General features: G+C 42.0%; 1 protein-coding gene across 14 annotated transcripts in view; it reads left to right on the forward strand.

Annotated features, from left to right (window-relative positions):
* Positions 1 to 23,348, forward strand: part of HHAT (hedgehog acyltransferase) — a 472,050-nt gene that overhangs the window by 376,686 nt on the left and 72,016 nt on the right. The gene's annotated exons all lie outside the window — the stretch shown is intronic.

Here is a 23,348-nt window from a genome sequence, read left to right on the forward strand (position 1 = left end):
TTCTCTATTGTGAGACCAGAGAAGCTTAGTTTAGAGGCATTTTCTGGGTCAGGGATTCTGCACACAAACCCAGTTGTATCTCAGGTGGTTTGTCCCATGGACCACGAGAGTCAAGAAATGTCTGCTGGGTTTTTGGCAATTGCTCCATTTATCTATATCCTTTCATGGATCTCCTGCCCTGAATGATTGAGTTTAGATATCTCAGAAGAAAGGGTCAAATCCCCCATCCTTTGAAAATTTTTTTCATAACTCATTTGGTGAAAAATGCAACCTTACCTAATAGAAGTTTAATATGAATATTCATGCTTTGCCACACAAAAAAATGATGAATGTAGTGGGTTGAATGATGGCCTCCAAAAGGATATGCCCAGGTATTAATCCCCAGAACCTGTGAATGAAACCGTACGTGGAAAAAGAGTCTTTCCTGATGTGATTAAGTTACGAGTTGCATGGTAAGAGCATCCTGGATTATCCAGGTGGGCCTTAAATCCAGTGACAGGTGTTTATAAGAGACACAAAGAGGTACAGAAAGGAGAAGGTCATGTGAAGACAGAGGTAGAGACTGGGTGACAGCTGCAAGCCACAAATCAAGGAATGCTGAAGCCAGCAGAAGCTGGAAGAGGCAAAAAAGGATTCTCTCCAAGAGCTTTCAGTAAAGGGTGTGTCTCTGTTAACATCGTGATTTTGGACTTTTTCTCTCATAGTCTCCAGAGCTATGAGAGAAAAAATTTCTGTTGTTTAAGCCAACAAGTCTGTGATAATTTGTTACAACAGCCCCGAGAAACTAATCAGTGAGATAATAGGGTGCTTCCTAGACCTCTTCTGCAACTGTTAATATATTAGCTTTCTAAAATCCAAAATATCTGAATTCTGAAGCTCATCTGGCTGAAAGTTTTCTGATAAGGGATTGTTGACGTGTATAGGTAGCTGCTGATCAGTCAGCTGGGATTTTAACAGCCTGGTTGTCTCCAGTCTCTTCTTTTGGCCACAAATTAGTACCTGTTAGTGCAAGACCCATATCCACACATGGAGGAAAATGCAGTAGAGTGAGTGTGGAAGGCTGTCTGGGCAAATGGAAAGCATTTAAGCAGTGTCTTGGATTTCCAGGTCTAACAGGAGGTCTGACTCTTCCTTTGGGGTAACCACGCTCGTCCCTCTGCCTTCCTGGGCTGGGTCCTGCTGCAGGGATAGGGAAAAGCCAGCAGCACCGCCTCCCACTAATAAATCTCAGCTCAGTGAGAAATGGGAGAGCAGGGAAGGACAGATGGACATCTGGGGAATTATTTGGGAGACTTGTAAATGTTCTGCAGCTAAGGGATGTGAATACAGGTATGTCTTAGAAGATAAACCTCACTAATTCTCAGGGAGCTTTTTCCCAGAATCATTGACATCCCTCCAGGTATCTAATGTTTGGCTTGGAGGAGTTATCTTAAAAGGGGTCAGTATCTCCTTGTCTCCAGTTCACTGAATTTAGACAGAGGTTTGTTTCCTTCAAGCTAGGAAGCTTATTTTTTATGGCTTTTTAAAAAAACATTTTTATTGACAAAACAACATACAGACACAAAAATTCTTAACGTACAAACACTTCATACATGGTGTACAATCAGTGGCTCACAATGTCATCACATAGTTGTATATTCATCACCATGATCATTTTTTAGAATATTTGCATCACTTCAGAAAAAGGAATAAAAAGAAAAAACTCATATATATCATACCTCTTACCCCTCCCTCTCATTGACCACTAGTATTTCCATCTACCCAATATACTTTAACCTTTGTTCCCCCTATTATTTGTTTATTTTTTTATCCATATTTTTTACTCATCTGTCCATACCCTAGATAAAGGGAGCATCAGACACAAGGTTTTCACAAGCACACAGTCACATTTTAAAAGTTGTATCTTCATACAATCATTTTCAAGAATCAAGGTTATCCATATAATGCATAAGAATAACCTCTAGGATAACCTCTCTGACTCTGTTTGAAATTTCTTTAGCCATTCAGATACACCATAAACTGAAAAGGGATATCTATATAATGCATAAGAATAACCTCCTGGATAACCTCTTGACTCTGTTTGAAATCTCTCAGCCACTGACACTTTATTTTGTCTCATTTTTCTCCTCCTGCTTTGGTCAAGAAGGTGTTCTCAATCACTTGATGCTGAGTCCCAGCTTATTCTGGAAGTTCTGTCCCACATTGCCAGAGAGATTCACACCCCTGGGAGTCATGTCCCACATAGGAGGGGAGAGCAGTGAGTTTGCTTGCTGTTGAGGGCTTAGAGAGAGAGGCCACATAATGAGCAACAAAAGAGGTTCTCTGGGGGTAACTCTAAGGCCTAATTTTAGGTAGGCTTAGCCAATCCTTTGCAGGGATAAGTTTCACAGGGGCAAACCCCAAGATTGAGGGCTTGGTCTATTGATGTGGTTGTCCCCACTGCTTGCAAGAATATCAGAAATTTTCCAAATGGGGAAGTTGAATCTTCCCCCCTTTCTCCCCATTTCCCTGAAGGGGACTTTGCAAATACTTCCTTATTCACTGTCCACATCACTCTGGGATTTATCGAGGTATCACACTAACCTGTACAAACCAACAAAATCTCATTCCCTAATCAAGATTCCCTGTACTTATGGTGTTCAACTAAACTGACCATACAAGTTAAATTAGGAAATGTACTACCCAAATATAAATTTTGTACCAAATAAACATTTCAGCAGAAGTTGAAGTTTTAAGATGTGGACAATATCATCCTTTACCCAGTCTTCTGATATACCTTAGTCCTATCCAGATCAGCTTCATTCATAACTCTACTTGTTGTCTGATCCTTTTTTCAACTTTAAACAGTTCTGAATGGGAGACTGCTGACTTTCATCGCATCAGAGCTCTGACTCCGAGTCTTAGGTGTCACAAAAAATACCTGAAGTTTCTGTTATATACAGAAATATATATATATAACCAGGTTATATACAAACAGCTCAGCATCTCAGAATTTAGAATTAACAGCTACACCTCCTGAATATATGTGACTGCTGGAAGAATTTACAGTCTAGGAATCTTTACAGTAAGCCCCAACCTGGTAACCCATGCTCTTGACTTCAGTTCACTGAGTTATTATATTACAGTTAGTCCATGTAATTGAGGCATGATAATATTTGTCTTTTATTTCATTCAGAATACAGTTCCTAAGGTTCATTCATCTAGTTGCATGCCTCACAACTTCATTGCTTCTTGTGGCTGCTCGGAGGTCCATCGTATGCATACACTACAGTTCCCTCTTTCCTTCCTCAGTTGTTGTACTCTTAGGCCACCTCCATTCATTGTGGATCACAATCATTGCCGCCAGAAACACCAGTGTGCAAATGTCCATTTGTGTCCCCACACTCAGTTCTTCCAGGTATATACGGAGCAATGGGTTTTCAGATCATATGGCAACCCCACCTCTAGCCTCCTGTAACCACCACACTGCCCTCCAAGGGGCTGCACCTCTGTTTTTCTACACAGTGAATGGGTACATCTCTTTCTCTGCATTTTCTCTAGCACTTGTTTCTCTCTGACCATTTTAAAAATTATTTTATTCACACATCATACAATCTAACCTTAGTGTATAGGCATGCCTTCGCCACCATACTCTCTCTGAAGACATTTCCTTTCTTCTACAGAGAACCCATACCCCTTTCTCAATGCCCCTTCCTGTTGACACTTAGCTTTTTTATTGTTTATTTTTTTGACATTTAGCTTTGCCACCGTGTCTTTGTTACATTCAGTGGGAGCATATTACGTTACTGCTGATTATACACCCTGGCTTGCATTGATTGTACTTTTTCCTATATGCCGTCTACTTTCAACACTCTGCAATATTGACATTCCTTTGTTCTTCCTTCTGCAAAAATGTTTTTTAATTTGTACATTTAATCACCATCATTGTACACTCTAAGCATTCCTGTGCTATACTGTCTCGGCCTTGATCCACTATCCTACCATCTGATTTCATGTGTGTTTGGCTTATTTTTGAAAATCTCTGTCCTGGTCTCTGGGGTTTATGATGTGAGCCTGACAAACTAGACCCTCCCCTTTCTGCTGTGCACACTGCCTGCTGTCCAGAGGGGGAGGCAGCGTCTGAAGTAGCGCCAGCCAAGCGATGCAAGCGATGAGTGGCTGATGCCTGCCACGCAGGAGCGGTTTTTATAAATCAGTGTTATCTCTGCTGTTGAGGTTGGAGAAGTCATGTTTAATTTATTCAGTGGAAAATAAGGAATTAACATTTTTGCTTTTGAAAAATCCCCATGTTTTACAAACTGTACTGTTGATATTTACTTCAAGCTGCTTGAGGAATGTGAATGTTTAAGTCTCATAATACATATTTAAAGAATTTAGCTTGGGTCTGTGGATCTGAGAAGGATACTGCTGGGGATTTGACCCCCATTCCTGCTCTAGAAAGGACTCCACCATGTCACGCTTTGCAGAGCCAAGTGCAAGTTACTTCTTCCATGACTCTTTGGCTCTTGAAAACACTTGTTGATAGACAGGGCTTTCTCATGTCTACTTTAAATCCTTTACATTGAAGCGTAAGTTAATTTTTTGAGCAAGCAGCCAATAATTGTTCTATCACTCAAAAATATAAATGATTTATAAGCCCAAATCTGTAAGACTAGTCTCCAGAAACCAGATGGGACCTAAGCATCCTTGCAATGCTCGGTGATGTTGAGACCGCAGGGAGAAAGGCAGTAAAGGGGGATGCGTGAACATTGGTCTCACATCTGGCCTTGAGGGGGGCTGAGAATTTTATGTTCGTCTGGGGGCGTTGTGGTGTTTATTCTTGAAACTCTATTTGCTTCTATCAAGGGGACGTGTGGACTTTGTAAGAAAGGGGCCAAATCACCTCCCGCGAGGTAAGGCCATGGATCCTACATCTGGGGTTTTGCAGGGATGTGATAGAAGCTTGATAGAGACATGGCATATACCAGACTTTCTCCTGCCTGAGTTCTCAACACATGCACACATTTGTTTTCCTTTGTTCTTGTTAGTTAATCTAGTCTAGCAAACCCCCCTTGAACGTTCAGCTCCTGGAGTGGTCCAGCCAAAGCAAGGAGAATTCAGTTCTTTCACCTCCAGATTACAATGAGAGTCTGATAATTTTCTTATGCTGGTTTTTGCTTGCTGTTTTCAAGCTAAGAAAGGAGAAAACATATTTTCTCCCTGGTTATTAGCTTGTCCAGGCAGCTTATTTGTCTCCTGTTTCATATGGCTCTGGTCAGGCATTTTATTTAAAGATGAATTGGGGGATTGCACTGGGAATTGTGGAGGATTTTTATTAAACCTCCACAGTTTTTTGATACCAACTTATTCCTCTCACATCTTCTTACATTCTTGGGAGTAAAATTTCATTTTTGATGAGAGAAGACAGAGGGCAGGTGTTAATGTCTCAGAGGCCATCTTCACTATCCCTTACCATTAGATGGATATTTCATTGCTCTGATTGACTCGGCTTCTGTCTTACTGGATCCACAATTCTAGAGGAGTGAGAGGAACAGGGCTTCCCAGCCATCGTACTGGTGGTGAGGTTGATATGTAGATACAGGCTAAAGTGATTTATCCAGTGCCACCCAACGGTCTGTGTGCTGGTGTGAAAGGATTTATATACACTAGAAATGCCGTGTTTTAATCTTAATCCAACCTTGTGGAGGTAGCCATTTCTTTGTTTCTTTTAAATCCTATCGGTACTGTATGTTGGAAACTTGATGAGGTTATCTCCATGGAGATGTGACTCACCCAATTGTGGGTATTAGCTTTTGAATAGAGAGAGATGTGACTCCACCCATTCCAGGTGGGTCTTGATTAGTTTACTGGCATCCTTTAAAAGAGGAAGCATTTTGGAAAGAGAGAGTGACAAAATGATGAGGGAGCCATGAGGATGATGGGAGATCCATGAGAACCACACAGAGTCCACCAGCCAGCGACCTCTGGAGATGAAGATGGAAAACACCTCCCAGGGAGCTTCATGAAGCAAGAGACCTAGAGAGAAAGCTAGCAGATGTTGCCATGTTCTTGACATGCCTTTCCAATTGAGAGAGAAACCCTGAACTCATCAACCTTTCTTGAGTGAAGGTAACATCTTGATGGTGCCTTAATTTGGACATTTTTATAGATTTGCTTTAATTAGGACATTTGCATGGCTTTAGAACTGTAAACTTGTAACTTATTAAATTCCCCTTTTTAAAAGCCATTCCATTTCTGGTATATCACATTCTGGCAACTAGCAAGCTAGAACAGTCCACTTATGGCCATTTTTGGAATCTGCGTTTCAAGACTTTGATTTCTTTCCTGTATGCCAGGCAGTCTGGCCCCTCAGAAACCTTGGGTATCAGTTTTCCTAAAAGTATTCCAGGCACAAGTTACCCCATACATGAGAAGTATGGAGTTAAAATCCTTATCTAGATGCAGCACTCCTGGGGCTATGTTAAAGCTGAGAAAATTTCTAAACTATCTCAAAAGGATTTTGAATCGAAGTTTATTTAAAATTCACTTTCTCTGAGGTCTTGTGGAACTCTTTTAGTGCTAGCTAGGAGTTCCTCTGAATTAATTTTGAGAAGAGTTTCATGGAGTATGGGAACAGTTTAAAATCATTTTAAATAGACTGTAAAGACCAGCATGGCTTAAATACAGTTTATCAAATTGAAGTAGGATAATTTTGCTTTTTTTTTTTTTTTGGCATTGGCAGCACCAAGAATCAAACCTGAGTCTCCAGCATGGCAGTCGAGAACTCTGCCACTGCACCACCATTGCCCACCCTAATTTTGCATTTTTACTCATTTATTAACATATAACCTTTGAAATCTCTTTATTTTAGCTCACTACTGATCTCTCCTCAGCCACCAAGTCTCATGTACCTAGTCATATACCTACAGGCTGGTATTAAAAAATATATTACAAACATGGTAATAGACATTAAAATCAAACTGAAATATAAATAAACATTTTAATATATCCCTTCTTATCCTCTAAACTGAATTATATGTATAATAAAAGTGTTTACCAAGTGATGTGCCTTAACTATATACTAGGATGTCTACAACAGGTTTCCCAAGTCTGCAGTCCAAGACCCAAACCAGGAAATCACTTGGAATTGCAGTGCGTGTGTGGTTGTGCAGTCAGCTGAGTGTAGGGTGGGAAGGGCTCTGGCCTTTATCACCTGCGTCTGGGGCTGGGGCCTCACGACAAGGCTCGATCTGATGTGGGAATCATATTCTAATTTCAATCCCATACCTCTGTTTACCAGATGTCTCCTCAAATTGCAGCTGAACACTTTTTAAATGTTAGAAGTTGTTAAGAATATTTAATATAGGATTCAGTAACATCTGTAGCAGGAGGGAAAATCTAGCAAGAGTCTTCACCATCAGGCCTCTCAGCTTTGGAGGAAACTTCTTTTGTGCAGCAGGCCCCGTTACTGAGTTTGCTTCTGTGTTAATGTGCTCTGGGCACCGACCATTTGCTTTTTGTTGCCTAGTGTGTTCCTTTCCTATGACTGCTGTAAAAATAACCATAAACTTCATGGCTTTAAACATAATTTTACTCTCCTGCAATTTGGGAGGCCTGAAGTCCACAAGCGGTTTCACTGGGCCAAAGTTAAGGTGTTGGCAGGGCCGGTTCCTTCTAAAGGCTCTGGGGGATAATGTGTCCTTTCCCCTTCCAGCTTCAGGGGCCACCCACACCCTCTGTGCATATCGTCCTTCCTCTGTGTTCAAGGCCAGCGGCATAGCATCTTCAGACGTCTCCCTCTCTCTGTCCTTCTGCTTCCATCCAAATTACAGGAACTTTTTTTTTTTTTAATTTAATCCATGCAGAGGACGATTTTCTAGGGCTTTTTTGTGTTTCTTCATGTCTTGGGAACAGAGGCACTAACTGCCTCTGCTCCGGACTATCTTTTCAGGAATGTCTGTAGGGTAAATGGTGTTGGAAGATGATGATTTTCTCCAAAGCAAAGGGCAGGTTTGTTTACTGTCAGTATAATAAGCATAATGTCTCTCTCCCTGGAGCACAGGTATATTGTCCCTTATAAAAGATTTGGGTTCCCTAAGCCCAGGGTTATCTGCTCTAATGTAACCTACTACATGGCCGGCAACACCTGACCCTCTCCATGTGGCCACGTGGGGCCTGGGGCTCAGGGAAATGGCACAAAACCTGAGTAATTTGTATGAATGATTTCATTTGCCATGAGTGGTAGAGTCCACCATCTCTTACCCAGGAGTCTTGTGTCTTCCACTAGCAAGCTAATTTGTTGCTTGCCTGTAGGATAAAATCTCAAACTTTTCACCGAGATTTGGGGTAAAATCACCATTTTTTTCCATTTTTGGTTGAATTTCTGTCACTTGTAGTCAAAAGCTTCCTGACTAGTGCAGGTGGAATATACACTGTGACAGGTTAAGGAAGGATGTTCGGGTAGATTCTTTTGTACTGAATCATTCTTTGTATAACTTTTTTTTTATGTGCCCTTAATAAAGTAAGTTTGAAAATTAGTAACCCTGTTGTGCTTTTGAAAGCAGATGTCTAAATTCTTTTATTACAGATTTAAATAATTGAAAAAGATCTAATTTCAGCTCTTATAAATATTGACATTTAAAAATAAAACTGGCCCTTTTAAATAGCATAAATTATAAATAACTTAGTTATTTGATATTCATCATCATCCTTTTAAAAATATTTCTGTACAAGAGCCTTCACAGCCATATTTCCCTCATCTCATATTTCTTTGTCATTTTCCCCACACTTGTCTAAAAGTTACTTCCTCGGGTAGCAACCACACTTCTCCATAGCAATTTTTAAAAAAAATTTCCAATTACTATAAGGCTAGAAATAACTCCTGGATTGGATTATTAAAATTGTAATTAGCACATAGCTCAAAATAAGTCAAAGATGATACTATTTTTATAAATAATTACTAAACATAAAATTAAAATTCTTTTGGAAATACAATTCTAGTGAGGTGGGTGGAGTAGAAATTTATGATGATTTGCTTGAAGAAATTATCTAATTGCTCCTTTATTTGTGCCCCTAACTTTAAAAAGAACTTTTTGTTGAATTATTTTATACCTGGAAAAGTACAAATATCATAAGAATTTTTTCTAAGGGAACATGTGTATATAACCAATGTCTAGAGGCCTTTTCTCATGGCCCATACCAGTTACTGCCTGCCCTATTCTGACTTCTAAAAACCCAACCTTTTGTGGAGAGCTAGTTTTTGTACCTTATATAAACAACCCGTATTGGATGCACACTTTGTATCTGGCTTCTTTCGTTCAAGAAATTCATCTGGTTTTTTTGTGCATGGTTGTAGATCTGTCCTGCTTATCACTAAAAGTATTCCGTTGTATGAACATGCCACACTTGCCGACCTGTTCTGCTGCTGGTGAACATGGTAGCTGTTAATGTTAATGCTAACATGCATATCCCGTGGGGTGGGCAGCGGTGACAAAGTGGCAGGTTCTCACCTGCCATGCTGCAGACCTGGGTTCGATTTCCGGTGCCTGCCCATGCCAAAAAAATAAAAATAAAATAGAATTAAATTTAAAAAAAAAGCATATCCTGTGATGTGTCTATACATGCATTTTTGTTGAGTATATGCCTGGGCATAGAATTGCTTTTGTAGACATTGCCAGACAGTTGCCCCCAAAGTGCTATTCCAATTCCCTTGCAGTTTTTGCATCCTGGGACAATATCATGCAGTAGGATAAGGATGGCTATGAGGTTTGCCTTTCCTTCGTAAATTAGAAGGAAGGTTATTTTTATGAGAGAAGGTGATAGGAGAATCTTAATCTCAGGAATCTTCTCTGGTTACTTTTAGTAAACGGTATGCGTGAAAATAGAGTATCTGGAAATCAGTTTTTCTAAAATTATCATTTTTGTTTATACTTTAGAGGTAAGTTTTGCTCTATACCCAGAATTATGCGTAACCCAATTTGAAGATTGCTCCTCTAGAGGAAAGAGGGCTGCTTTTCCCTGTGTGTCACATACCATTGCCTTTTCCCTAACCTATAGGAAAACAAGTATCGATATGGGTTAGACAGTGATTGGGGTTAGCATATATCAGGTAGCTATTACTGCATAACAAACCACCCCAAAACTTAATAGTTTAAGAGAACAGGTGTTTATTTAGCGCATTAGTTTGTGTAACAGCTGAAGGCTAATTGGTCTAGAACAGCCTTGCTCATGCGTCTTCGGGTCAGCTGTGGGTTGGATTTGGTGATCTTGACCAGACTCTCAAATATTTGAGGCCTGTCCTGGGGTGAGTTGGCTGACTCTACTCTGCTCCATACTTCTCTCTTATCCTTCAGCAGACTTACCCAAGCTTGTTTACATCTTTCCCTCTCTTCCCTTCAGAGGCTTTTTCTGCTCCCACCTGTTCCCTGGGACAGTTTTGTCATTCTGGATGTGGAAGGCTGGTAAAGGTTTTGGGGACAAGGGCCTAGCTCTGTGCCTTGCAGTGAAATAACCATAAACTCTCTTGTTTGCTTATGTGTATGTGTGTACATGAGGGAGTGTGTGTGTGTGTGTGTGTATGTGACAGCAGAGTGTTGAAATGTGGGACGTTGGGATTTTCAGCCTGCTGTTGTGTTGAAGGAGCAACCTGAGGTCCGGCCTGGCCAAGTGAGCATAATTCTGCGTAAGCTGTGGCGCTAGAGCCCCAGCTAACATTCAGGCATTACTTTGCTTTGCATAGCTGTCTGGGCTAATTAGGATTCAGATTTTTCCTGAGTCTTCTCACCTAATAGAACTTAATGCCTCTTAGTAACGTCCGTTGTTATGATACTAACTTTGCATAAGTTTAGGAGATATTTTCCGTTCATTAGTTGATCATCACAACCTCCCTCTGAAATAGGTTGGGCAAATATTATCCCACTACTCCTAACAGCCCTGAGGCTCAGAGAGGTTAAAACATGTTCAAAATTACACAGCTAGTAGCAAAAGCAAGTCAGACTACAGACCTTTAGATTCCCTGCCCTGCGTTATACCGCTTTTCCTCTGTGCTCTGTGGCCCATTAATCATTCCAGGCCCCCAGCGTTTCTCCTGCACCCTGTCCCTGGGTGTCACTGCCAGAGGCACAGTCTAAGATGCCTGGTTCATTGCTTGGATTCCTGGTACTTAGCAGGAGGGGAATGGGGAGGCTGACAAGAATTGGACCTCCAGTTCCTGGGGTGGAGGGGCCAGCCCGCAGCCTGTGAGCCGGATCAGCCGCTTGGTCAATTTGCTTCTCTACCACCATTCCTATCTTGAGTCTGCTCCCTTGGTGAAGGGCTCGTGTGCACCTGAAAAATCAGTGCTCAGGGCGTTGATTTTCTCTCCTTTAGGCTAGCTCAGAGACTGTGTTAGGTCGCTCATATGCCTTGTTATTGCTACTGTCGTCCTTACCCAGACCAAGAAAGCAGTCGAAGGCAAAGACTGTTCTGTTTTGTCATGCTGTTAGAATTACCAGAGAAGCAAAATTATCTCAGAATAGCTGTTGTAAGAGCTGAAGGCCTGCGATGGCCACGCACTGCACGGGGCAGCGCTGGGACTGCAACCACAGCCCGCGCCGTGGCTGGTGCTGGCTCTGCAGTTTGCAGCCAAGGTCACGCACTGGAATCCAGGAGCGCTTTTCCTTGGCTCGGGAATTCTGTCTAGCACTGTGGTCACCCCTCTTTAGTGTAATTAAGCCACGCAAGTATTTTGACGACTAGTATGAAAATGAAACCCACAGGGGAAAAACTTTTCATTGTCAAGGAATAAAGAGAAAAATATGAATCTTGTTTTGTCAGCTCATGTTTATGCCACCAGGATTATTCAGGTGGTTAGAGCTGTGTGTCAACAGGCATTTTATTTATTTATTTATTCATTCATTCATTCATTCATTCATTTGCATGGGCAGGCACCGGGAATCAAACTTGGGTCTCCGGTATGGCAAGTGAGAACTCCACCACTGAGCCACTGTGGCCCACCCTTGACAGGCATTTTTTAAAACTTTTAATTGTAGTAATATACATATAACTCAAAATTTCTCATTTTAATCACTTTTGAGTATACAATTCAGTGGTACTAATTACATTCATAATACTGTGCTACCATCACCAACATCCATTACCCAAACTTTTTCAGCACCTCAAACAGAAGTTTTGTTAAGCAATTAACTTCCCATTGAACATCCCCAGCGCCTGATAGCCTGTAATCTACTTTTTGTCTCTATGAATTTGCTTATTCTAGGTATTTCATATACGTGAGATCATACAATATTGTCTTTTTCTGTCTGGCTTATTTCATACAACATGATTGTGTTAGCAGGCAGTTGAGCCTCATCCGGACCTTTTTCTGCACTAAAGATTCATGCATTATTTGGCTGCTGTTTGGTGAAATGTTTAATTGATTTTAAGTGTTGCTCAAGTTCTCTATTGCCTTTTTGATCTTCTAGCTGGTTACTCTATCCATTCTTGAAAGTGTTGTATTTAAGTCTCCAACTATTATTGTAAAAAAAAAAGATTCACGCAGCCCTGCCAGGTGCCGCCTTGACCACATTCCCTGCTGCCGTGGAGTATTCTTTGCAAGGGGAACTTCCTAAGAGTAGAGGAAGCAAGCAGCGGCTTTACGTTGTGTGTTGTGGGAAAGGGAAAGGGGATGGCAAGGTGCTAAGGTGGGCCTGGCCCTGACTCCTTCCCCACCAGAAGAGAAGCCGTTCAGAGCAGGATCTGCAGCCGGACCGTTAGAAACACCCGCTGCAGGTGTCGCAGTCCACTCCTTGGCTGGACTTTTCCCTCAAGGCACGGGCCGCAGGGACAGCTGTTTCTGTGGTGTGAAATGAGGATGGACAGTCCTGTGCCCAGGCACAGCGAAGTCACATGGCCCCTGTAGCCCCCACAGGAGGGGTGGGGAGCAGGGAGAAGCCCGCCCTCCAGCTCCTGGGGACGGCTTGCCTTTCACAGGTCACTCAAATCTGTTTAAGACACGGTGATGAGGACGGTGAAGATGAGCGAGCAGAAACAGAGACCCACAGTGACCATCCAGGGATTCAGCAGTAAGCCGATTTTAAAACAAAGCCAAACTTCCAGCCACCACCTGCCTTAATATTTGTCTTCTCTTCACGTGTCCTTCTCTTGAGGGTGATTATGCAGGATGCAGCAGATAGAGTGACTGGTCTGAAAGTATGTGCCCCCCACACCAGACAGGTGGGCCGAGGCTCCCTGGGAGGGTGAGCAGAGCTGCTGCTCCCCGGGGCTGCTGCCCGGCATCCAGCTGACCTGAGGTCCTGAGCCCTCGTCTCCTGTGCCAGCCCCAGCCGGGTGCCTGCAGCTGCTTGCACCTTCCCTTTGTTCTCCTCTGGGAATTGTAACATCCAGCTGTTGCCACTCCTGCCTGGAGAGAGAGAGGCAGATGCTAATTTTAGCCCTGTTTAGGTCTCCAGGCAGCTCCTCTCAGGACTTTTCTTTTTTTTTATACTTCTGGTTGTATTTTTCACAGGGCCTTGAAAATACTGGGAAGACTCACCTGCTATCAGTAAAATGAAAGGGAAAATCTGGTAGTGTCTTTTAAAAAGTGACTGAGTTCCTTTGCTACTAGAAGTCCGTGGAATCATGAGCACGGTGCCCGTCTCCCAGGAGCCAGGGTGCATATGCCTGTAGCTCTTGGATAGAAGGAAACCAAGCAACTGTGGACTGAGCCAGAGAACCTTCATTCTGACCAGGAAACATTGGAAAGATGCCTCTGGCCTGCTTGTGGCTTCACCTTAGCCACCCAGCTAATGACAAAGGATTGTGGATTTTTACTTGATAACCCCAGTTTCCCTTTTCCCGATTATTTGTTTACATGTTGGGGGACTGGGACCACACACATTTGTCTTAGTTGCAAATTGAGTGGTCTCCTAGGTGAGAAGGCCTTTGAACACATTTGTTGAGTCAGATACAAAAGGGGCAGTTTGCCCTCTGAGGGTTATCAACCATAGCAGGTCGGAAAGTTGGCAGACAAGATAACAGGGCACCTCTCCTTGTTAGTTGTGGACTTTCAAATTACCAACTGCTGGACCACAGCTGAACATCTTCTGATCTGCCAGGCTGTCCTGGAAGCCTTGCTTTTCCACCGAAAGTCATGGTTTTATAGCAAACTAAAGGAGCCAGATTGTTTTAATATAAAAACAGCTACCTAATAGGTAACTGTGGAGATGAAATAAGGTAATGAATATAAAGCCTTTACAGAGTTCCCAGGACATGGTTAGCCCTTACTAATGGTAGTTTATTATTGGTAATATTATATTTCCATTATTCTGCCACATGGCCCCGTTTCTTCTATTAAAAACAGTTTGGGGTTAAAAGATAGTTGATCTGACTTGGTCCTTCTAGCTGCTCCTCCATCCGTCCATTCCCTTATCCATCCATCTGCCTGCCCACTCTTCCTTTCACCAGCCCATTCATTTATCCATTTACCCTTCCTTCCATCCTCCCATCCTATCGTGACCTATCCTGTCCTGTCCCATCCCACCCTGTCCGTCTGTCCTGTCCCATTCTGTCCCCATCCTCCCTCACTCTGTCAATCCAAAATGACTTCATTAAGCATCTGCTAAAGTCCAGGAACCCTGCTGGCCCCAGCATTTTGACTTGCCAGTTTGGCATTTCTGGTGTCCTTATGTTTTGGGACTGCCAACTGGTAAAAGTGACTTTTCCAAGCTCTCCAGAGGGAATGTCCTTTATCGATCCATCCAGTAAACAGATGGATGCATCACAGAAGTGAAGGCTGAAGGGAGTGCTGAAATGGCAGGAGCATCTGGGTTGTATCGTACCTCTGCTTAGTCCTTAGAATGGTTTGTAGGAAATTTTCTGATTTTATTTTCTGTGGCAGCTCAATGTTAAATATGTATGACATATACTCCTGCCTCCTGTCTGTGGTTCAGTGCAGGTTTGATGCCTTGTAGCTGCATTTCTCATTATCCACACTATTGAGGGATTTCAAGGTTGGCCTGGTCTAACACAGCTTTCTTAATGAGATTGCTCTCCTTTGTGTCATCGTTAATCAGTATGATGTCAACAATTCTCGTGCCCAGTCTCCAGAACAGTTGTTCCCTAACATTATTGCTCATCAGAGTCACCTGGACAGCTTATTTGAAATGCATAATTCTTAGCCCCCACTTCTGAGAAATTCTAATTCGATGTGTCCAGAGTAACACCCAGGAATTTGTACTTTAATGAACACCTGTGATGATTCTGATTCAGGTGCCCCTTGTAACACCCTGAGTAACTCTACCATCTCATCAAGGCTGACAAGTTCATCCATGTCAAAGAAAGAACAAACATTACTTTGCATATGAGCCTCTCTCACTGAGTTTAGTGGGTAGAATCTGCAGTGTGTCTTGAGATGGTTCAAGGAAACGAGAACCCTACAGCTCCAGTCAACTTTCATATATCCAGTGATGTAAGTAATCTAAACTGTAACTTATTTAAATAGCCGGCATCTGTGTTTAGTGGCTGTCATGGTCAGGTTCAACTTGGCCAGGTGATGGTACCCGTTTGTCTGGTTGGACAAGTGCTGGCCTGTCTGTTGCTATGAGGACATTTCATAGAATTAAATCATGATCACATTGGCTGCATCCACACTGATCACATTTGTAATCAGCCAAGAGGAGTGTCCTCTGCAATGAGTGATGCTTAATCTAATCATTGGTAGGCTTTTAAGGAGGATTCAGAAGAGACACTCTCTTCCTGCTTCGGCCAGCAAGCCTCTCCTGTGGAATTTGTCCAGACCTTTATCAGAGTCGTCAGCTTCACAGCCTACCCTACAGATTTTGGACTCTTTGTTCTCGTGGTTACCCAAGACACTTTTATAAATTTTATATCTATGGTTATTTCCTACTGATTCTGTTTCTCTAGAGAACCCTAGCTAATACAGAGGCATATTATTAATATATCAGATTTTTGTTCCTTCTTCAGTTTGCTTGATTTGATAGGAAAAAGCAAACTAGAATTTTATAGGACAAGTGGGAGGGAACTTAGAAAGAGAATTGATCAGGGAGAGAAAGAAAGAAACTGGGCTGTAGTGAAACTCTTCTGTGAACATAGATGATTGAGTGCTGACTGCAGTGCCGTGGGCAGGAGGCTTTTACGTGCCTGTGGAGCTACACGTACCTGCTGCCTCTGAGTGGGCACACATTTTCCTGATGAAGGCAGCAATCTCTGAGGGCACGAAGGTCCCCTATCACCGTCATCAAAATGCCTTTGTGGGACCGCTGAGTACATGGGGCCACATTCAAAAATATCAGACTAATGTCAATCATCTTGTTGTTTGGAATCTTGGAGTCCAAGATATGACTGATGTAGGCCAACAAGATAATAGGAGGCTTAAACTAAATTTTGGTTGAACATGAGAGAGAAAATACAGCAAAAGCATCTTATATACATACACACACACACACATTTGTATCTTAAATATATATATGACTATCTCCCTTTATAGTTTGCAAAGCACTTTCATTGTCGTTATAGTCCTATGATAACAGGATAAGCAGAATTATCCATTTCTGTTTAGTGATAAGGAAGCTAGAACCAAATGACTTGCCAAACCTATTTAACTGGTAAATGACAGAGCTGGGACTTGAACTCATATCTTCTAGTTCTTTTTTCAGCACTATTTCTACTGCATTGCCCTGCTAAGAAAATGCTGGGGTTTCTACTAGTTATCTGTCTGGATTTGGCCATTTGTAGGAATCCTACTTTACTGTTCTGTACGGTACGAATGATGAACTTCTGAATGCCCCATGAAAAGTGCCATATAAATGTTGGTGACATGGATATCAGTGATTAGTGTGTTTATTTTGGGAGAAATTGAACATCCGTACAGTGAGGCAGGGAAATCTCATCACTTGTCTTAAAAGTTCCAAAAAGCCTTCCTAAAAGGGGTAGATTTTATTTTTCAATTTTCTAAAAAATGTATAACACATTGAGTAAAGTGCACAAATCTTAAGCATACAGCATTCTTGGAGAAGCCATAAAATATCGCCAACATGGCTGCTGTGGCTAATGCAAGGCAACACAAAATGGCTGACCCGAAATCTGCCCTCCACCCTAGCAACAACGGTGACCAATCCCAGAAATCTGCCCTCCGCCCTAGCAACAACGGTGACCAGTCCCAGAAATCTGCCCTCCGCCATAGCAACAACGGTGACCAATCCCAGAAATCTGCCCTCCGCCCTAGCAACAACAGTGACCAATCCCAGAAACCTGCCCTCCGCCATAGCAACAACGGTGACCAATCCCAGCCTGACATGTGTCCCTGCATGTTCCCAGCCTATATAAGCCTGTGCACTTCCTCGATAAAGTGGGCGCGTTCCACTCACCCCTGAGGGTTGTCTCCTGAGTTGTGTGCTCTGTGTCTGTGTGACTGACTGAGTACGGCCACTTACCCCCAGCCATCAGCTAACCAGTCATCAGCTACCCAACACGGCATGATGAATTTTTGTGTACTTGTTTAGCCATTACCCAGCACTCTGGAAATTTCTCTTCATCACCCCTTCTAGTCATAACCCTTTCTAGGGTAACCACCATCTGACTTCTAACACCAGAGACAGTTTTTGCCTGAGTTTGAACTTTATTTAAATAGAATAAGGTACAGTCAATTCTGCTATAATACTTATTTTGAAAATGCAGATTTGTTCTGTCATGATTAATACATCAGGACACACTCTGAGCATGTGACTTTTTGCTTATGTATGATTTTGTCCTTGAAAAACTCAAGGTGAAGGCAGAAAACTGCACCTAGCTGAACTGAACCCAGAAGCAACGTACAAAATGCACACGTGAACACACCTCAGACATCTACCAGACAGCTCTGTTCAATTTTATTAGCGCTACTCATCCACATTTGAGGTTAATAACACTCCACTCAACTTCAGATAACCTTCCTTCCACAACTTCTTAATAACTCACAAGCTGTGACTCTTCCGGTAGCCACTTCTACAAGCAAACTTCAGGCCTTTTTCAACATGAAGTGCTATTTGTTTTAGTATTTATGTATTAACCGTTTACCTGTGTAAAACTATGCTACCATTTTTATTAAGTTTCTGCCTTTTTTTCTTATGTATCACTGGCAGATATTTCTCACTCAGTTTTTCCTATAATCCTTATGGTTTTAATTGTATAATTTTGCATAGGGTGGTGATTTTAGCAGTGCATACAACATGTTGTAGCAGAATTGATTGTATTTTTCTTTTTGTGCCAATCTTTCAACTTTGCTTGAGAGATTCATCAGTATAATAATTATGTATAGTAATAAGTGATTCATTTTCATTGCTGTATAACATCTCATTGTGAGAACATACCACACCGTGCATATCCATTCAGCTATTGTTGGAGTTTTAGGTTGTTTTTAGTTTGGGCTATTACAGATAGTGCTGCTCTGAGCCATCTTGTGCATGTCTTTGGTGTACATGTGCACACATTTCTGTTGGGTGTATATCCAGGAGTAGAATTGCCGGGTCTTAAGATACATGTGTGTTCAACTATAGTAGATGTCATCAAACAGTTTTCCAGTGTGTTCGCACCAATTTACCCACTCATCAGTCTACATGAGGGTTCCCGTGGGTTCATATTCTTGCCAAGACTTGGAGTCGTCTGTCTTCTTCATTTTATCCATTCTGCTGGGTTAAGATGGTATCTCCTGGTGCTTTTAATTTGCATTTCTCTGATGACTAAAGATTGTGTATCTTTGCGTATGTTTATTAGCTACTTGTGTATTTTCTTTTGTGACTTGTCTTCAGAAGTCTTTTGCTCATTTTTAAACATCGAGTTGTTTGCCCTTTACTTTTTGCTTTATAGGCCTTCCTTATATATTCTGGGTAAGAGTCTGTTTGTTTTATGTGTTGTCAAATGCCTTCCCATTCTGTGGCTACCATTTATCTGTTAACATTGCTTTACGATAAACAAAAGTTTTAATTGTCATCAAGTCCAGATTATTTATCTTTTCCTTTATTGTTAATATTCTCTGTGTCCTGGTTAAAAAATGCTTTTTACCCCAAGGTCATGAAGATATTGCCCTAAGTTATTTTCTAGAAGCTTTACTGTTTTACGTTTCCCATTTAGATCTACAATTCATTTGGAATTAACTTTCTGTATATGATGTGAGAGAGCCATCAAGTCCTGTTTTTGCTTTTGTTTTACATAGCTGTATTATTGACTCAGGAACATTTATTGACAAAAACCATCATTTCTCCACTGATGTGCAGTGCACTCTGTCATAAATCAGTGTCCAGTGGTCTGTTTGTCTTTCGTTGAGCCAATACCAACTGTCTTAATTGGTGAAGATTTGTAATTCTTGTTGCTGGTAATGTAATTCCTTCACCTTTAAGATTGTCTTGGGTACACCTGGATCTTTGAAAGAAGAGTGTGTGTGTGTGTGTGTGTGTGTGTGTGTGTGTGTGTGTATAGTTTAGAAACATCTCATCAATTTTCACACATGCAAAAAAAAATCTTGGGATTTTAATTGGAATTGCATTGACTATGTGGATACATTTAGAGAAAATAGACAGTCTCTATAAATTTGGTATATGCTTCTATTTATTGAGGAAATAAAAAACATGTAAATAGTAATTGGTCCTGGTCCTCAATCAATCACAAATTAAATCATTATTTATGTAAATTGGTAAAGAGCCAGTGTATTGTAAAACATTCAGGAGCATGCCACTTATGTGAAAGCTAACTAGCTCCTTCAGCTCCTATAAAGCATCACTGACACCAGGCCAGGTGAAGTTGGAGAGGCAGAGGTGGAGTCCGTGATTTAGCTTTGGGAAATGAATCATTTAAGAGTTCTGTGTTAACCACTTGCCTGTAGGGTATGGTTCTCTGTGGTCCCTTGTTAGCTCCATTGTTTTTGCCACTAAATGGCTTTGTTGGAAGAGAAGAGGGACCATATTCTTCAATTTAGTGGACAGAATTGAAATACAATGGAGCTAATTGTGGAAGCATCTGGAAACATAATACAGATGAACCAGTGGTGTTTAGAGCTAGTGGAAAATGATATATTCATATGCCAAGAATTGGGATGTGATATGTGTGAAAATGTTCATCCCATGTGGAGATGAACTTTTTCCGCTTTTGAGATTTGGGATGAAAATATGTTCATCTGGGAGGAGGAATTATTTGCAACTTTGGAGGTCCTCTAGTCCACCTTTACTTCTAGTGCAAGCCACCTCCTCTGGTCTTTTCAGAAGCCATAGAATTGTGGACAGCAAGATCCAAAAAGACCTTGCGGAAGAGATTCTGGTCTAATCCTCCGATTTGGGGAAAGAGATGGCCATGAACATCTGCTTCCAAAGAGCACCCACGCACGGTAGGGCTGAATAGTAGGCGGAGGTAGCCCTAGCACAGTGCTGAGAACACGGAATACGGGCAGTGCCAGAGCACCAAGCTTCTGTATGGGCCTTTGTACACAAACATCAGCTCATGAGAACGGGCTGCCTGGAGCCGTCCACACTGTCCATGCTGTGTTGCTGTGGCCATTGGTCTTTGTGTGAGCGGTTTGATACTAAGGTTTGCTATCTACTTTGGCAGTGGTCACGTGGGGGTCAGTCATGCATGACCTTTACCTATCAATGTGATGTCACCCCATATTTGGGGTGCATATATTCAAATATGGTATGTACATTGGAGTTATCCTCAAGTACATGGCTGACTTCAGATAGTGTTTGGAATCACATCCTGTTTCCCTTCTATTTCCATAGCATATCAGGGATCTCTTTTTTTTCCCCCATGTCTCTTGAGCATAAGAATGTAGAGATAAGAAAACAAAAGATGGAAAGCAGTCTGTGTGCACAGCTTCACGTGGTGCAGCCCAGGACTCCTGGGTCCAAGCAAGGGCTCTTCCCATGACCTGGGCTGGGTTTTCAGGCTCCTAAAATTGGCCCCAACTCGTGGAGGTAGGAGACATTATTTCTTTCTGCTCTATTGTTCCACATTTTAGAGAGACTTCTGAAATTGAGGAGATTAAAAATAAAAAAATTCTTTTTGAAGTGTCCATAAAAAGGGTTGGATTGTAGATGCATTATTGGGCCTAACAGGAAAGGAGAATAGTAATTTCTTTCTTTCTTTTTTTTTTTTTTTTTTTAATGAAAAGGCAAACATGGTTTAAGGGCCTTTAATTCTCAACTTTGGAATTTAGCCAACTATAAGCACATTTAAGGAGATTTATGTACAACTCAAACTCTTAATCAGAGCATTGAGAATCTCTTGGATAAGAGCATTTTTAATCTCTTTTGGATCAGCTGGATATCCCTGAGTGGCTGTTGATTTAGGCAAATAAGCCTTTGAGCCCATCTCTCCTTATAAGGTGGTAGGGGAGGTAGGGGATAAGCTAGAGATATGTGGGCACAGGGTAAGGCTATTGGTTATTAACTTGTTTGGTGACATACTCCTTCTCTGGTTTGTCCAAGAAGGCCAAATGTATTTTTTACTTTTTCTTACATTATTAATTCAGAAAGCAAAAGAAGGGATTATTAGCTATATGAAATTTTACTGGTTAAATATCATTTTGAAAAGCTCTTTTATCTGCTGGGAGCTATGTTATCTTGTCCCTCAGGAAAGAAAGGTAGCAGCTCAGAATTGAGCCTGGAGAAAAATGTTCTCAACAGAACTTGATTCTGATTACAGGCAAGAGAGGGAACTCTGGTGATAACCTATTTAATTCTCTGTAAAGGCCCAGACCCCAGGGTCTTGGATCCCTCCCTCTGTACATGGCAAGCTCTGCAGACTTGGTGTAATTATCGCCTCCTCTGGAAAGCCTTCCCTGATCCCATTTCCACAGGGGGACTGATCAGTTACTGGTTTATAACTGGGGCCCAGAAAGTACATCAGTCAAGGTCTGGTCAGGAAAACAGAAACCATATTAGGAATTGCAACCATAAGGGATTTAATACAGAGAATTAAACCAATGTTAGAGAGTTGAAAGATTAAAAAAAGAAGCAGCGCTAACTCAGATATAGAAAGCCCTGGGAAACACAAAGGGCCTCTAGAACTTAGGAACTTGAGATGAAACCCAAGTGGCTGGTGCTCAGAGGTTCAAAGGGTGCCCCATGGCTGATGTGTGAACATCTGACAAGGGGATGTGCATGGATAGTTCTCAGACTTCAAGGAAGGCAAGTGTTGCTGGTTGAATGTGTCAAAAGAAGCCACAAGGCTGGAGCTTTGGCTGCCCTCTGCTGCTGGAAGGAAACTGACAGGCCCTAGAAGCATGGACTCTTTCCTCTCCTCCCGCATTCCATTATCCCCAGTGGGAGTGGTGTAGTAAGCATAGGAGTTGCTCAGAATTGAAGAGCAAGACAAACTTAGTGATAGGGCCAGGATCTTCCTCCCAGAGAGGAGCATGGAAAATTTGGTCCCCCAAATAAAGTGGTACCCTGGGCTTGTCCTTGTGGACTTTTGGCCAGGGCTTAGCTGGCACAAAGGAAAACACAAAGTGGTGGCTGGTGGAGCTGGAGGTGGGAGGCCCACTGCAGTCCTGAGAGGCTCACATAGTGGTGTGGCCAAGACTGATGAACACGAGTCCTTGCTTCATCCATCACGATGGGCTCAGAAGCGAAGGAAGAGCTGTTAGGACCTGGGGGAGGCAGATCTGGGGAAAGAGGCTGGGGATGAGAGGAAAGGTTTGAGAAGTAATTAGAACAGATTCCACATACACTCAGTGACCCAACCGCACTATAAGATTTCCATGAGAGGCTCAGGGCTAGAATCCTTGCCTGTCCCAACAGTCAGTGTTACATATGTAGTGGATGGGATGGATGGATGGATGGAAGAGAGGACAGGACAGGAGAAGGGAAAGGATGAAGAGGACAGAGCAGGGGAGGGAGGGAGGGAGGGAAGAAAGAGAAGTGGGGAGGATGGGGGTAAAAATAAAAACAAACTCTTGCCCCTAGCTCACCAGCTGAGGGGTCATATCGAGTGAAAACAGAAAAAGGAGACAGCCTCTCCTGCCTGGGTCACTACAAACCTCCATCAGAGCAGACCTGATAAATTCAGTGGAATTTTTCATAACCATGAAGCTGCTTTACATGGACTCATACCGACCACTCTTCAAGATAAATAACCTTTAAAAATTTTAAAGAAATGATTAGTACATGAGGAATATCATCATTTGTGTTCAAAACTGTATTTCAGAACAAAAAGTTAAAAGGCAATGGGAAATGTCAGTACATAGGTATATGCTTCTGTGTGCATAGCCTGTCTCTAGGATAATAAGGAACTGGGAACACGAAATGCCGGTAGGGAGAGGAATTGCATGGGTTGGTACGGGAGATGGAGAGACTTACTTTATGTTTTGTATTACCTGATTGAAAGACAGATAGATGATAACATCT

Source organism: Tamandua tetradactyla, chromosome 4, assembly GCF_023851605.1.
Source record: "Tamandua tetradactyla isolate mTamTet1 chromosome 4, mTamTet1.pri, whole genome shotgun sequence".
Classification (NCBI taxonomy): Eukaryota; Metazoa; Chordata; class Mammalia; order Pilosa; family Myrmecophagidae; genus Tamandua; species Tamandua tetradactyla.